General features: G+C 50.1%; 4 non-coding genes across 4 annotated transcripts; all 4 read right to left on the bottom strand.

The window, feature by feature from the left end:
* Window positions 1-2,657: 2,657 nt before the first annotated feature.
* Window positions 2,658-2,729, bottom strand: trnam-cau (transfer RNA methionine (anticodon CAU)). The gene has a single exon. It is a non-coding gene; the product is annotated as a tRNA-Met (tRNA).
* A 3,186-nt stretch (window positions 2,730-5,915) lies between these two features.
* Window positions 5,916-5,987, bottom strand: trnam-cau (transfer RNA methionine (anticodon CAU)). The gene has a single exon. It is a non-coding gene; the product is annotated as a tRNA-Met (tRNA).
* A 3,186-nt stretch (window positions 5,988-9,173) lies between these two features.
* Window positions 9,174-9,245, bottom strand: trnam-cau (transfer RNA methionine (anticodon CAU)). Its single transcript has one exon. It is a non-coding gene; the product is annotated as a tRNA-Met (tRNA).
* Window positions 9,246-12,433: 3,188 nt separating this feature from the next.
* trnam-cau (transfer RNA methionine (anticodon CAU)) lies at window positions 12,434-12,505 on the bottom strand. Its single transcript has one exon. It is a non-coding gene; the product is annotated as a tRNA-Met (tRNA).
* Window positions 12,506-16,376: the final 3,871 nt, after the last annotated feature.

The following is a 16,376-nucleotide window of genomic DNA, read 5'->3' as shown; positions in this document are numbered from 1 at the left end:
TTCTAGGTCCCTCATGACTTGGAAAACTTCGGTTCTCCGAGGAGAGCTGTCCCAATTTTCCAATCTACCTTCATTGCTGACATTCCCCGAACACCGCACAGCTCACGTCAACCTGTTCGACACGACATCCAACCATTTCACTTCCCTGTTTTCTGCCTTGTCCGTACTCCAGACAGCCCAACCTCGTTTCACCAAGGTGCTTTTTGAGAAAATTAATCAGGCAGTTTTGCACAAGTCAAGTTTTAGAAAAACCTCGGGCTCGTCCGGGATTTGAACCCGGGACCTCTCGCAACTCATCACAGTGAAGCACCCAAAGCGAGAATCATACGCCTAGACCAACGAGCCAGAGAGCCGGCCCACGACCGATGCCCCACACCGCTTGAGTGACCTGAGACGTGCTCACTATGAAATACATTTGAGATTGCTCTAAGAATTGCTAGCGGCAAAGGGTTTCCCGAACAGCTGCTTCTCATTCAGTCTCCCTGCTGCTGTTTGTCACGTCCCCAGGAACCGGGCTCTCTCCACTGGCAGACAATTCAAACATTTTGTTTTGAAATTTTTCTATGACACCCGAGCGGCCAGTGACAAGCATTACCCTCCTCACCATGGGATACAGAGAACAGGAGAAGACCACGCAGATCTCCACGAGTGTATCAACTCGACTGTGCACATTGGGCCAGTATATCACTGTGAAATATTTATGTCCAAGCCTTTTTTCGGAAGCAGATGAGAAGGCGAGGTGCAGAACAGAGCGCAGTTATAAGGGAAAGCTGCTAAAGACGACATTGAGTGAATAGGAGAGAGTGGGTTATGGTCCCAACACGCACCCGTTGTGCCAGGGGTTACACTTCGGGTCCACTCTTCCTTCACTCGCAACACCCCACACCCACCTCCCATAGTGCCAAGTCGCTTTCGCCTGAAACTGCCGAATGTGCAACACCTGCCCATTTACCGGCTCCCTCCTGAATATCCAAGGGCTCAAACATACCTGCCAGGTAAAGCAGCACTTTTGCCACAACCTAGTCCACTGCATTCGCTGCTCACAGTGTCGTTTCCCCAATGTAGCATGAAGCATAAACTGGGTGACTGCTTCGCAGAACATCCCGGTTCTGCCCGCAGGAAAAAGGCCCTGACCTGGCGGTTGTCTGCCACTTTAACACATCACCCTGTTCCCTGACCAACATCTCTGTCTCAGGCTTGCAGCAGTGTTCTAGCTCCAGATGAAAGAACAACAACTCATTTTCCACTTGGAGACCTTACAGCCCTCCGGTCTTCAATATCGAGTTCCATAACTTTAGGGCCTGAACTCCCCCATGTCCTTGACCCCTACCACACCAACGACTCCTTGTTATCACCTCGTCGGCTATGACAGACTACGTATTGTTAGCCACTAACAGTCTCCATGAGCAGCTATTCGCCCTCTCACGCGGATCGTTATTCACTCCTACGTCCTTCCTATTGTTCTCTCTCTCTGAGCTGGCGGCAAACACAGCAATGTACATTGGAGACTCTGAGCCAGCTGAAAGTTGCTCAGTGTGAAGTACATTCCACATTGCTCCAAGAATTGCAAGCAGCAAAGCGTTTCCAGAACTTCTGCTTGTCATTCTGTCCCCGGGGCGCTGATGTTTGTCTCATCCCCAGGAACTGGACTATCTCCACTGCTCGATAATTAAACCAATTTATTTCTACTTGCACGTTGTTCTGGGGTGGGGTGGGGCGTGGTGTAGGGTGGGGGCGGGTAGAGTCTCTCTCTCTCTCTCTCTCTCTCACTCTCTGAAACCGTTGGGGTGAGAGGTGTCAGTTGCATTAATGCGGGGAACATGAACAACTTTGATTGTGAACTTTCTCCAAAGGTCTGTTATCTGAGAGATGGAAAGATGCTGTGCTGGAAGGACAGAAAGAAATGGACACCGAGGACTCTTCGCCCAGGTAAATTCACATTGTTGTGCAGCCTTCTTGGTGTTCAGAAATCGTCTTCACGCAGCAATCTTACGGAAAGTCTATAGCAAAGTGGGCATCGCTTTCTTTGTTGCTACCGCGCAGCAGTTAACATCTGAGCCCCAAGTGTCCCAGATGAAGAGAATCCGAGTGAAACCTTCACTCACTGAGAGTCCTCCCCACGGCCCTGAGCTGAGGGACTGCAGGCAGTCCAACACGGAAGGGACGGTTAAAAATGAACCAGTTTTGCTCCCTCAGCCTCTCTGTCCCAGAGACAGGCAGTGGGATGGCATAAACACGTAGCACCATTCTCGAGTAGACACAAGCCGTTCAACCCATCGAATCCACGCCGTTTGCCTGTCTCTCTCTCTCTCTGAGGTTATTCACAATCGGTGGGATCCGTCCTAATCGTGGGGGAACTGTGTCTGAGTCGTGATGAGGTTTTTGACATGCTTGTCATTCACGTCTGAACCAGGGTAGCGAATTACTGCAGGGAATGGACGAAACCGCAAGACATTTGTTTCAACTTGACTAACTGATTGGCATCGCAGAGAACTGGTTTTGCGATCCAGTTCAGAATAAAAACCGCCGAACAACAGAATGCCACTGAGACCTCTAAAACCACGCACCTTGCATGGAGTGGATTTGCCATTCGGGTATGCAGCTGGCAGAAGAGAGCACCGATCCAAAGGAAATCAGCTCGAGGTGACATTGAATAATAGCAGAGGATGGTTTCGATCCATCGACCTCTGGGTTATGGGCCCAGCACGCTCCCGCTGCGCCACTCTGCTGCCACGCTCCGGGCCCTGTCCACAGAGCGATTCAGCTTTTCATCTGGCACGCGGCTCGCACGTTCGAGACTGATGTCAAAGACCTCCGCTGCTGTCGTGTGATATGCTGTTTCGCAGACGTACGGAGGCTGTGTAAATAGAAACGTTTTTACTAAATTCCCACATTCTGTCGGTCGAACTGTGATTTCACACTGAATCACAACATGTGTCGCAGCGCAGACGGAGGCCATGCGGCCCACCTTCGCTCTGCTGGTTCTATACTTCAGTCAACGTGTGTCTATTCGTTTCATTCTCTCGCATTCTCAGCGTAAATCTGCACATCTGAACGTGACCACCGAATTCCCTTTTGTGTTCATTGAATCTTCCTCTTTGTCAATGTCCGACAGGGACTTACTGACACTAACCACTCCCTGTACGAAAACGTTCTTCCTCCTGTCATTTTTACTTGTTTTCCTGGTGACCTTAAAATTCGGCCGAATCGTTGTGGACCTTTCAGGTGTGGGAACATTTTCACAACATTATTTCCTGTTTCTAGGTCCCTCATGACTTGGAAAACTTCGGTTCTCCGAGGAGAGCTGTCCCAATTTTCCAATCTACCTTCATTGCTGACATTCCCCGAACACCGCACAGCTCACGTCAACCTGTTCGACACGACATCCAACCATTTCACTTCCCTGTTTTCTGCCTTGTCCGTACTCCAGACAGCCCAACCTCGTTTCACCAAGGTGCTTTTTGAGAAAATTAATCAGGCAGTTTTGCACAAGTCAAGTTTTAGAAAAACCTCGGGCTCGTCCGGGATTTGAACCCGGGACCTCTCGCAACTCATCACAGTGAAGCACCCAAAGCGAGAATCATACGCCTAGACCAACGAGCCAGAGAGCCGGCCCACGACCGATGCCCCACACCGCTTGAGTGACCTGAGACGTGCTCACTATGAAATACATTTGAGATTGCTCTAAGAATTGCTAGCGGCAAAGGGTTTCCCGAACAGCTGCTTCTCATTCAGTCTCCCTGCTGCTGTTTGTCACGTCCCCAGGAACCGGGCTCTCTCCACTGGCAGACAATTCAAACATTTTGTTTTGAAATTTTTCTATGACACCCGAGCGGCCAGTGACAAGCATTACCCTCCTCACCATGGGATACAGAGAACAGGAGAAGACCACGCAGATCTCCACGAGTGTATCAACTCGACTGTGCACATTGGGCCAGTATATCACTGTGAAATATTTATGTCCAAGCCTTTTTTCGGAAGCAGATGAGAAGGCGAGGTGCAGAACAGAGCGCAGTTATAAGGGAAAGCTGCTAAAGACGACATTGAGTGAATAGGAGAGAGTGGGTTATGGTCCCAACACGCACCCGTTGTGCCAGGGGTTACACTTCGGGTCCACTCTTCCTTCACTCGCAACACCCCACACCCACCTCCCATAGTGCCAAGTCGCTTTCGCCTGAAACTGCCGAATGTGCAACACCTGCCCATTTACCGGCTCCCTCCTGAATATCCAAGGGCTCAAACATACCTGCCAGGTAAAGCAGCACTTTTGCCACAACCTAGTCCACTGCATTCGCTGCTCACAGTGTCGTTTCCCCAATGTAGCATGAAGCATAAACTGGGTGACTGCTTCGCAGAACATCCCGGTTCTGCCCGCAGGAAAAAGGCCCTGACCTGGCGGTTGTCTGCCACTTTAACACATCACCCTGTTCCCTGACCAACATCTCTGTCTCAGGCTTGCAGCAGTGTTCTAGCTCCAGATGAAAGAACAACAACTCATTTTCCACTTGGAGACCTTACAGCCCTCCGGTCTTCAATATCGAGTTCCATAACTTTAGGGCCTGAACTCCCCCATGTCCTTGACCCCTACCACACCAACGACTCCTTGTTATCACCTCGTCGGCTATGACAGACTACGTATTGTTAGCCACTAACAGTCTCCATGAGCAGCTATTCGCCCTCTCACGCGGATCGTTATTCACTCCTACGTCCTTCCTATTGTTCTCTCTCTCTGAGCTGGCGGCAAACACAGCAATGTACATTGGAGACTCTGAGCCAGCTGAAAGTTGCTCAGTGTGAAGTACATTCCACATTGCTCCAAGAATTGCAAGCAGCAAAGCGTTTCCAGAACTTCTGCTTGTCATTCTGTCCCCGGGGCGCTGATGTTTGTCTCATCCCCAGGAACTGGACTATCTCCACTGCTCGATAATTAAACCAATTTATTTCTACTTGCACGTTGTTCTGGGGTGGGGTGGGGCGTGGTGTAGGGTGGGGGCGGGTAGAGTCTCTCTCTCTCTCTCTCTCTCTCACTCTCTGAAACCGTTGGGGTGAGAGGTGTCAGTTGCATTAATGCGGGGAACATGAACAACTTTGATTGTGAACTTTCTCCAAAGGTCTGTTATCTGAGAGATGGAAAGATGCTGTGCTGGAAGGACAGAAAGAAATGGACACCGAGGACTCTTCGCCCAGGTAAATTCACATTGTTGTGCAGCCTTCTTGGTGTTCAGAAATCGTCTTCACGCAGCAATCTTACGGAAAGTCTATAGCAAAGTGGGCATCGCTTTCTTTGTTGCTACCGCGCAGCAGTTAACATCTGAGCCCCAAGTGTCCCAGATGAAGAGAATCCGAGTGAAACCTTCACTCACTGAGAGTCCTCCCCACGGCCCTGAGCTGAGGGACTGCAGGCAGTCCAACACGGAAGGGACGGTTAAAAATGAACCAGTTTTGCTCCCTCAGCCTCTCTGTCCCAGAGACAGGCAGTGGGATGGCATAAACACGTAGCACCATTCTCGAGTAGACACAAGCCGTTCAACCCATCGAATCCACGCCGTTTGCCTGTCTCTCTCTCTCTCTGAGGTTATTCACAATCGGTGGGATCCGTCCTAATCGTGGGGGAACTGTGTCTGAGTCGTGATGAGGTTTTTGACATGCTTGTCATTCACGTCTGAACCAGGGTAGCGAATTACTGCAGGGAATGGACGAAACCGCAAGACATTTGTTTCAACTTGACTAACTGATTGGCATCGCAGAGAACTGGTTTTGCGATCCAGTTCAGAATAAAAACCGCCGAACAACAGAATGCCACTGAGACCTCTAAAACCACGCACCTTGCATGGAGTGGATTTGCCATTCGGGTATGCAGCTGGCAGAAGAGAGCACCGATCCAAAGGAAATCAGCTCGAGGTGACATTGAATAATAGCAGAGGATGGTTTCGATCCATCGACCTCTGGGTTATGGGCCCAGCACGCTCCCGCTGCGCCACTCTGCTGCCACGCTCCGGGCCCTGTCCACAGAGCGATTCAGCTTTTCATCTGGCACGCGGCTCGCACGTTCGAGACTGATGTCAAAGACCTCCGCTGCTGTCGTGTGATATGCTGTTTCGCAGACGTACGGAGGCTGTGTAAATAGAAACGTTTTTACTAAATTCCCACATTCTGTCGGTCGAACTGTGATTTCACACTGAATCACAACATGTGTCGCAGCGCAGACGGAGGCCATGCGGCCCACCTTCGCTCTGCTGGTTCTATACTTCAGTCAACGTGTGTCTATTCGTTTCATTCTCTCGCATTCTCAGCGTAAATCTGCACATCTGAACGTGACCACCGAATTCCCTTTTGTGTTCATTGAATCTTCCTCTTTGTCAATGTCCGACAGGGACTTACTGACACTAACCACTCCCTGTACGAAAACGTTCTTCCTCCTGTCATTTTTACTTGTTTTCCTGGTGACCTTAAAATTCGGCCGAATCGTTGTGGACCTTTCAGGTGTGGGAACATTTTCACAACATTATTTCCTGTTTCTAGGTCCCTCATGACTTGGAAAACTTCGGTTCTCCGAGGAGAGCTGTCCCAATTTTCCAATCTACCTTCATTGCTGACATTCCCCGAACACCGCACAGCTCACGTCAACCTGTTCGACACGACATCCAACCATTTCACTTCCCTGTTTTCTGCCTTGTCCGTACTCCAGACAGCCCAACCTCGTTTCACCAAGGTGCTTTTTGAGAAAATTAATCAGGCAGTTTTGCACAAGTCAAGTTTTAGAAAAACCTCGGGCTCGTCCGGGATTTGAACCCGGGACCTCTCGCAACTCATCACAGTGAAGCACCCAAAGCGAGAATCATACGCCTAGACCAACGAGCCAGAGAGCCGGCCCACGACCGATGCCCCACACCGCTTGAGTGACCTGAGACGTGCTCACTATGAAATACATTTGAGATTGCTCTAAGAATTGCTAGCGGCAAAGGGTTTCCCGAACAGCTGCTTCTCATTCAGTCTCCCTGCTGCTGTTTGTCACGTCCCCAGGAACCGGGCTCTCTCCACTGGCAGACAATTCAAACATTTTGTTTTGAAATTTTTCTATGACACCCGAGCGGCCAGTGACAAGCATTACCCTCCTCACCATGGGATACAGAGAACAGGAGAAGACCACGCAGATCTCCACGAGTGTATCAACTCGACTGTGCACATTGGGCCAGTATATCACTGTGAAATATTTATGTCCAAGCCTTTTTTCGGAAGCAGATGAGAAGGCGAGGTGCAGAACAGAGCGCAGTTATAAGGGAAAGCTGCTAAAGACGACATTGAGTGAATAGGAGAGAGTGGGTTATGGTCCCAACACGCACCCGTTGTGCCAGGGGTTACACTTCGGGTCCACTCTTCCTTCACTCGCAACACCCCACACCCACCTCCCATAGTGCCAAGTCGCTTTCGCCTGAAACTGCCGAATGTGCAACACCTGCCCATTTACCGGCTCCCTCCTGAATATCCAAGGGCTCAAACATACCTGCCAGGTAAAGCAGCACTTTTGCCACAACCTAGTCCACTGCATTCGCTGCTCACAGTGTCGTTTCCCCAATGTAGCATGAAGCATAAACTGGGTGACTGCTTCGCAGAACATCCCGGTTCTGCCCGCAGGAAAAAGGCCCTGACCTGGCGGTTGTCTGCCACTTTAACACATCACCCTGTTCCCTGACCAACATCTCTGTCTCAGGCTTGCAGCAGTGTTCTAGCTCCAGATGAAAGAACAACAACTCATTTTCCACTTGGAGACCTTACAGCCCTCCGGTCTTCAATATCGAGTTCCATAACTTTAGGGCCTGAACTCCCCCATGTCCTTGACCCCTACCACACCAACGACTCCTTGTTATCACCTCGTCGGCTATGACAGACTACGTATTGTTAGCCACTAACAGTCTCCATGAGCAGCTATTCGCCCTCTCACGCGGATCGTTATTCACTCCTACGTCCTTCCTATTGTTCTCTCTCTCTGAGCTGGCGGCAAACACAGCAATGTACATTGGAGACTCTGAGCCAGCTGAAAGTTGCTCAGTGTGAAGTACATTCCACATTGCTCCAAGAATTGCAAGCAGCAAAGCGTTTCCAGAACTTCTGCTTGTCATTCTGTCCCCGGGGCGCTGATGTTTGTCTCATCCCCAGGAACTGGACTATCTCCACTGCTCGATAATTAAACCAATTTATTTCTACTTGCACGTTGTTCTGGGGTGGGGTGGGGCGTGGTGTAGGGTGGGGGCGGGTAGAGTCTCTCTCTCTCTCTCTCTCTCTCACTCTCTGAAACCGTTGGGGTGAGAGGTGTCAGTTGCATTAATGCGGGGAACATGAACAACTTTGATTGTGAACTTTCTCCAAAGGTCTGTTATCTGAGAGATGGAAAGATGCTGTGCTGGAAGGACAGAAAGAAATGGACACCGAGGACTCTTCGCCCAGGTAAATTCACATTGTTGTGCAGCCTTCTTGGTGTTCAGAAATCGTCTTCACGCAGCAATCTTACGGAAAGTCTATAGCAAAGTGGGCATCGCTTTCTTTGTTGCTACCGCGCAGCAGTTAACATCTGAGCCCCAAGTGTCCCAGATGAAGAGAATCCGAGTGAAACCTTCACTCACTGAGAGTCCTCCCCACGGCCCTGAGCTGAGGGACTGCAGGCAGTCCAACACGGAAGGGACGGTTAAAAATGAACCAGTTTTGCTCCCTCAGCCTCTCTGTCCCAGAGACAGGCAGTGGGATGGCATAAACACGTAGCACCATTCTCGAGTAGACACAAGCCGTTCAACCCATCGAATCCACGCCGTTTGCCTGTCTCTCTCTCTCTCTGAGGTTATTCACAATCGGTGGGATCCGTCCTAATCGTGGGGGAACTGTGTCTGAGTCGTGATGAGGTTTTTGACATGCTTGTCATTCACGTCTGAACCAGGGTAGCGAATTACTGCAGGGAATGGACGAAACCGCAAGACATTTGTTTCAACTTGACTAACTGATTGGCATCGCAGAGAACTGGTTTTGCGATCCAGTTCAGAATAAAAACCGCCGAACAACAGAATGCCACTGAGACCTCTAAAACCACGCACCTTGCATGGAGTGGATTTGCCATTCGGGTATGCAGCTGGCAGAAGAGAGCACCGATCCAAAGGAAATCAGCTCGAGGTGACATTGAATAATAGCAGAGGATGGTTTCGATCCATCGACCTCTGGGTTATGGGCCCAGCACGCTCCCGCTGCGCCACTCTGCTGCCACGCTCCGGGCCCTGTCCACAGAGCGATTCAGCTTTTCATCTGGCACGCGGCTCGCACGTTCGAGACTGATGTCAAAGACCTCCGCTGCTGTCGTGTGATATGCTGTTTCGCAGACGTACGGAGGCTGTGTAAATAGAAACGTTTTACTAAATTCCCACATTCTGTCGGTCGAACTGTGATTTCACACTGAATCACAACATGTGTCGCAGCGCAGACGGAGGCCATGCGGCCCACCTTCGCTCTGCTGGTTCTATACTTCAGTCAACGTGTGTCTATTCGTTTCATTCTCTCGCATTCTCAGCGTAAATCTGCACATCTGAACGTGACCACCGAATTCCCTTTTGTGTTCATTGAATCTTCCTCTTTGTCAATGTCCGACAGGGACTTACTGACACTAACCACTCCCTGTACGAAAACGTTCTTCCTCCTGTCATTTTTACTTGTTTTCCTGGTGACCTTAAAATTCGGCCGAATCGTTGTGGACCTTTCAGGTGTGGGAACATTTTCACAACATTATTTCCTGTTTCTAGGTCCCTCATGACTTGGAAAACTTCGGTTCTCCGAGGAGAGCTGTCCCAATTTTCCAATCTACCTTCATTGCTGACATTCCCCGAACACCGCACAGCTCACGTCAACCTGTTCGACACGACATCCAACCATTTCACTTCCCTGTTTTCTGCCTTGTCCGTACTCCAGACAGCCCAACCTCGTTTCACCAAGGTGCTTTTTGAGAAAATTAATCAGGCAGTTTTGCACAAGTCAAGTTTTAGAAAAACCTCGGGCTCGTCCGGGATTTGAACCCGGGACCTCTCGCAACTCATCACAGTGAAGCACCCAAAGCGAGAATCATACGCCTAGACCAACGAGCCAGAGAGCCGGCCCACGACCGATGCCCCACACCGCTTGAGTGACCTGAGACGTGCTCACTATGAAATACATTTGAGATTGCTCTAAGAATTGCTAGCGGCAAAGGGTTTCCCGAACAGCTGCTTCTCATTCAGTCTCCCTGCTGCTGTTTGTCACGTCCCCAGGAACCGGGCTCTCTCCACTGGCAGACAATTCAAACATTTTGTTTTGAAATTTTTCTATGACACCCGAGCGGCCAGTGACAAGCATTACCCTCCTCACCATGGGATACAGAGAACAGGAGAAGACCACGCAGATCTCCACGAGTGTATCAACTCGACTGTGCACATTGGGCCAGTATATCACTGTGAAATATTTATGTCCAAGCCTTTTTTCGGAAGCAGATGAGAAGGCGAGGTGCAGAACAGAGCGCAGTTATAAGGGAAAGCTGCTAAAGACGACATTGAGTGAATAGGAGAGAGTGGGTTATGGTCCCAACACGCACCCGTTGTGCCAGGGGTTACACTTCGGGTCCACTCTTCCTTCACTCGCAACACCCCACACCCACCTCCCATAGTGCCAAGTCGCTTTCGCCTGAAACTGCCGAATGTGCAACACCTGCCCATTTACCGGCTCCCTCCTGAATATCCAAGGGCTCAAACATACCTGCCAGGTAAAGCAGCACTTTTGCCACAACCTAGTCCACTGCATTCGCTGCTCACAGTGTCGTTTCCCCAATGTAGCATGAAGCATAAACTGGGTGACTGCTTCGCAGAACATCCCGGTTCTGCCCGCAGGAAAAAGGCCCTGACCTGGCGGTTGTCTGCCACTTTAACACATCACCCTGTTCCCTGACCAACATCTCTGTCTCAGGCTTGCAGCAGTGTTCTAGCTCCAGATGAAAGAACAACAACTCATTTTCCACTTGGAGACCTTACAGCCCTCCGGTCTTCAATATCGAGTTCCATAACTTTAGGGCCTGAACTCCCCCATGTCCTTGACCCCTACCACACCAACGACTCCTTGTTATCACCTCGTCGGCTATGACAGACTACGTATTGTTAGCCACTAACAGTCTCCATGAGCAGCTATTCGCCCTCTCACGCGGATCGTTATTCACTCCTACGTCCTTCCTATTGTTCTCTCTCTCTGAGCTGGCGGCAAACACAGCAATGTACATTGGAGACTCTGAGCCAGCTGAAAGTTGCTCAGTGTGAAGTACATTCCACATTGCTCCAAGAATTGCAAGCAGCAAAGCGTTTCCAGAACTTCTGCTTGTCATTCTGTCCCCGGGGCGCTGATGTTTGTCTCATCCCCAGGAACTGGACTATCTCCACTGCTCGATAATTAAACCAATTTATTTCTACTTGCACGTTGTTCTGGGGTGGGGGTGGGGCGTGGTGTAGGGTGGGGGCGGGTAGAGTCTCTCTCTCTCTCTCTCTCTCTCTCACTCTCTGAAACCGTTGGGGTGAGAGGTGTCAGTTGCATTAATGCGGGGAACATGAACAACTTTGATTGTGAACTTTCTCCAAAGGTCTGTTATCTGAGAGATGGAAAGATGCTGTGCTGGAAGGACAGAAAGAAATGGACACCGAGGACTCTTCGCCCAGGTAAATTCACATTGTTGTGCAGCCTTCTTGGTGTTCAGAAATCGTCTTCACGCAGCAATCTTACGGAAAGTCTATAGCAAAGTGGGCATCGCTTTCTTTGTTGCTACCGCGCAGCAGTTAACATCTGAGCCCCAAGTGTCCCAGATGAAGAGAATCCGAGTGAAACCTTCACTCACTGAGAGTCCTCCCCACGGCCCTGAGCTGAGGGACTGCAGGCAGTCCAACACGGAAGGGACGGTTAAAAATGAACCAGTTTTGCTCCCTCAGCCTCTCTGTCCCAGAGACAGGCAGTGGGATGGCATAAACACGTAGCACCATTCTCGAGTAGACACAAGCCGTTCAACCCATCGAATCCACGCCGTTTGCCTGTCTCTCTCTCTCTCTGAGGTTATTCACAATCGGTGGGATCCGTCCTAATCGTGGGGGAACTGTGTCTGAGTCGTGATGAGGTTTTTGACATGCTTGTCATTCACGTCTGAACCAGGGTAGCGAATTACTGCAGGGAATGGACGAAACCGCAAGACATTTGTTTCAACTTGACTAACTGATTGGCATCGCAGAGAACTGGTTTTGCGATCCAGTTCAGAATAAAAACCGCCGAACAACAGAATGCCACTGAGACCTCTAAAACCACGCACCTTGCATGGAGTGGATTTGCCATTCGGGTATGCAGCTGGCAGAAGAGAGCACCGATCCAAAGGAAATCAGCTCGAGGTGACATTGAATAATAGCAGAGGATGGTTTCGATCCATCGACCTCTGGGTTATGGGCCCAGCACGCTCCCGCTGCGCCACTCTGCTGCCACGCTCCGGGCCCTGTCCACAGAGCGATTCAGCTTTTCATCTGGCACGCGGCTCGCACGTTCGAGACTGATGTCAAAGACCTCCGCTGCTGTCGTGTGATATGCTGTTTCGCAGACGTACGGAGGCTGTGTAAATAGAAACGTTTTTACTAAATTCCCACATTCTGTCGGTCGAACTGTGATTTCACACTGAATCACAACATGTGTCGCAGCGCAGACGGAGGCCATGCGGCCCACCTTCGCTCTGCTGGTTCTATACTTCAGTCAACGTGTGTCTATTCGTTTCATTCTCTCGCATTCTCAGCGTAAATCTGCACATCTGAACGTGACCACCGAATTCCCTTTTGTGTTCATTGAATCTTCCTCTTTGTCAATGTCCGACAGGGACTTACTGACACTAACCACTCCCTGTACGAAAACGTTCTTCCTCCTGTCATTTTTACTTGTTTTCCTGGTGACCTTAAAATTCGGCCGAATCGTTGTGGACCTTTCAGGTGTGGGAACATTTTCACAACATTATTTCCTGTTTCTAGGTCCCTCATGACTTGGAAAACTTCGGTTCTCCGAGGAGAGCTGTCCCAATTTTCCAATCTACCTTCATTGCTGACATTCCCCGAACACCGCACAGCTCACGTCAACCTGTTCGACACGACATCCAACCATTTCACTTCCCTGTTTTCTGCCTTGTCCGTACTCCAGACAGCCCAACCTCGTTTCACCAAGGTGCTTTTTGAGAAAATTAATCAGGCAGTTTTGCACAAGTCAAGTTTTAGAAAAACCTCGGGCTCGTCCGGGATTTGAACCGGGACCTCTCGCAACTCATCACAGTGAAGCACCCAAAGCGAGAATCATACGCCTAGACCAACGAGCCAGAGAGCCGGCCCACGACCGATGCCCCACACCGCTTGAGTGACCTGAGACGTGCTCACTATGAAATACATTTGAGATTGCTCTAAGAATTGCTAGCGGCAAAGGGTTTTCCCGAACAGCTGCTTCTCATTCAGTCTCCCTGCTGCTGTTTGTCACGTCCCCAGGAACCGGGCTCTCTCCACTGGCAGACAATTCAAACATTTTGTTTTGAAATTTTTCTATGACACCCGAGCGGCCAGTGACAAGCATTACCCTCCTCACCATGGGATACAGAGAACAGGAGAAGACCACGCAGATCTCCACGAGTGTATCAACTCGACTGTGCACATTGGGCCAGTATATCACTGTGAAATATTTATGTCCAAGCCTTTTTTCGGAAGCAGATGAGAAGGCGAGGTGCAGAACAGAGCGCAGTTATAAGGGAAAGCTGCTAAAGACGACATTGAGTGAATAGGAGAGAGTGGGTTATGGTCCCAACACGCACCCGTTGTGCCAGGGGTTACACTTCGGGTCCACTCTTCCTTCACTCGCAACACCCCCACACCCACCTCCCATAGTGCCAAGTCGCTTTCGCCTGAAACTGCCGAATGTGCAACACCTGCCCATTTACCGGCTCCCTCCTGAATATCCAAGGGCTCAAACATACCTGCCAGGTAAAGCAGCACTTTTGCCACAACCTAGTCCACTGCATTCGCTGCTCACAGTGTCGTTTCCCCAATGTAGCATGAAGCATAAACTGGGTGACTGCTTCGCAGAACATCCCGGTTCTGCCCGCAGGAAAAAGGCCCTGACCTGGCGGTTGTCTGCCACTTTAACACATCACCCTGTTCCCTGACCAACATCTCTGTCTCAGGCTTGCAGCAGTGTTCTAGCTCCAGATGAAAGAACAACAACTCATTTTCCACTTGGAGACCTTACAGCCCTCCGGTCTTCAATATCGAGTTCCATAACTTTAGGGCCTGAACTCCCCCATGTCCTTGACCCCTACCACACCAACGACTCCTTGTTATCACCTCGTCGGCTATGACAGACTACGTATTGTTAGCCACTAACAGTCTCCATGAGCAGCTATTCGCCCTCTCACGCGGATCGTTATTCACTCCTACGTCCTTCCTATTGTTCTCTCTCTCTGAGCTGGCGGCAAACACAGCAATGTACATTGGAGACTCTGAGCCAGCTGAAAGTTGCTCAGTGTGAAGTACATTCCACATTGCTCCAAGAATTGCAAGCAGCAAAGCGTTTCCAGAACTTCTGCTTGTCATTCTGTCCCCGGGGCGCTGATGTTTGTCTCATCCCCAGGAACTGGACTATCTCCACTGCTCGATAATTAAACCAATTTATTTCTACTTGCACGTTGTTCTGGGGTGGGGTGGGGCGTGGTGTGGGGGGGGGGGGGGTAGAGTCTCTCTCTCTCTCTCTCTCTCTCACTCTCTGAAACCGTTGGGGTGAGAGGTGTCAGTTGCATTAATGCGGGGAACATGAACAACTTTGATTGTGAACTTTCTCCAAAGGTCTGTTATCTGAGAGATGGAAAGATGCTGTGCTGGAAGGACAGAAAGAAATGGACACCGAGGACTCTTCGCCCAGGTAAATTCACATTGTTGTGCAGCCTTCTTGGTGTTCAGAAATCGTCTTCACGCAGCAATCTTACGGAAAGTCTATAGCAAAGTGGGCATCGCTTTCTTTGTTGCTACCGCGCAGCAGTTAACATCTGAGCCCCAAGTGTCCCAGATGAAGAGAATCCGAGTGAAACCTTCACTCACTGAGAGTCCTCCCCACGGCCCTGAGCTGAGGGACTGCAGGCAGTCCAACACGGAAGGGACGGTTAAAAATGAACCAGTTTTGCTCCCTCAGCCTCTCTGTCCCAGAGACAGGCAGTGGGATGGCATAAACACGTAGCACCATTCTCGAGTAGACACAAGCCGTTCAACCCATCGAATCCACGCCGTTTGCCTGTCTCTCTCTCTCTCTGAGGTTATTCACAATCGGTGGGATCCGTCCTAATCGTGGGGGAACTGTGTCTGAGTCGTGATGAGGTTTTGACATGCTTGTCATTCACGTCTGAACCAGGGTAGCGAATTACTGCAGGGAATGGACGAAACCGCAAGACATTTGTTTCAACTTGACTAACTGATTGGCATCGCAGAGAACTGGTTTTGCGATCCAGTTCAGAATAAAAACCGCCGAACAACAGAATGCCACTGAGACCTCTAAAACCACGCACCTTGCATGGAGTGGATTTGCCATTCGGGTATGCAGCTGGCAGAAGAGAGCACCGATCCAAAGGAAATCAGCTCGAGGTGACATTGAATAATAGCAGAGGATGGTTTCGATCCATCGACCTCTGGGTTATGGGCCAGCACGCTCCCGCTGCGCCACTCTGCTGCCACGCTCCGGGCCCTGTCCACAGAGCGATTCAGCTTTTCATCTGGCACGCGGCTCGCACGTTCGAGACTGATGTCAAAGACCTCCGCTGCTGTCGTGTGATATGCTGTTTCGCAGACGTACGGAGGCTGTGTAAATAGAAACGTTTTTACTAAATTCCCACATTCTGTCGGTCGAACTGTGATTTCACACTGAATCACAACATGTGTCGCAGCGCAGACGGAGGCCATGCGGCCCACCTTCGCTCTGCTGGTTCTATACTTCAGTCAACGTGTGTCTATTCGTTTCATTCTCTCGCATTCTCAGCGTAAATCTGCACATCTGAACGTGACCACCGAATTCCCTTTTGTGTTCATTGAATCTTCCTCTTTGTCAATGTCCGACAGGGACTTACTGACACTAACCACTCCCTGTACGAAAACGTTCTTCCTCCTGTCATTTTTACTTGTTTTCCTGGTGACCTTAAAATTCGGCCGAATCGTTGTGGACCTTTCAGGTGTGGGAACATTTTCACAACATTATTTCCTGTTTCTAGGTCCCTCATGACTTGGAAAACTTCGGTTCTCCGAGGAGAGCTGTCCCAATTTTCCAATCTACCTTCATTGCTGACATTG

The sequence above is a fragment of the Hemiscyllium ocellatum genome, unplaced genomic scaffold (genome assembly GCF_020745735.1).
Source record: "Hemiscyllium ocellatum isolate sHemOce1 unplaced genomic scaffold, sHemOce1.pat.X.cur. scaffold_1503_pat_ctg1, whole genome shotgun sequence".
NCBI lineage: Eukaryota > Metazoa > Chordata > Chondrichthyes > Orectolobiformes > Hemiscylliidae > Hemiscyllium > Hemiscyllium ocellatum.
This window is presented reverse-complemented; position numbering and strand designations above follow the sequence as displayed.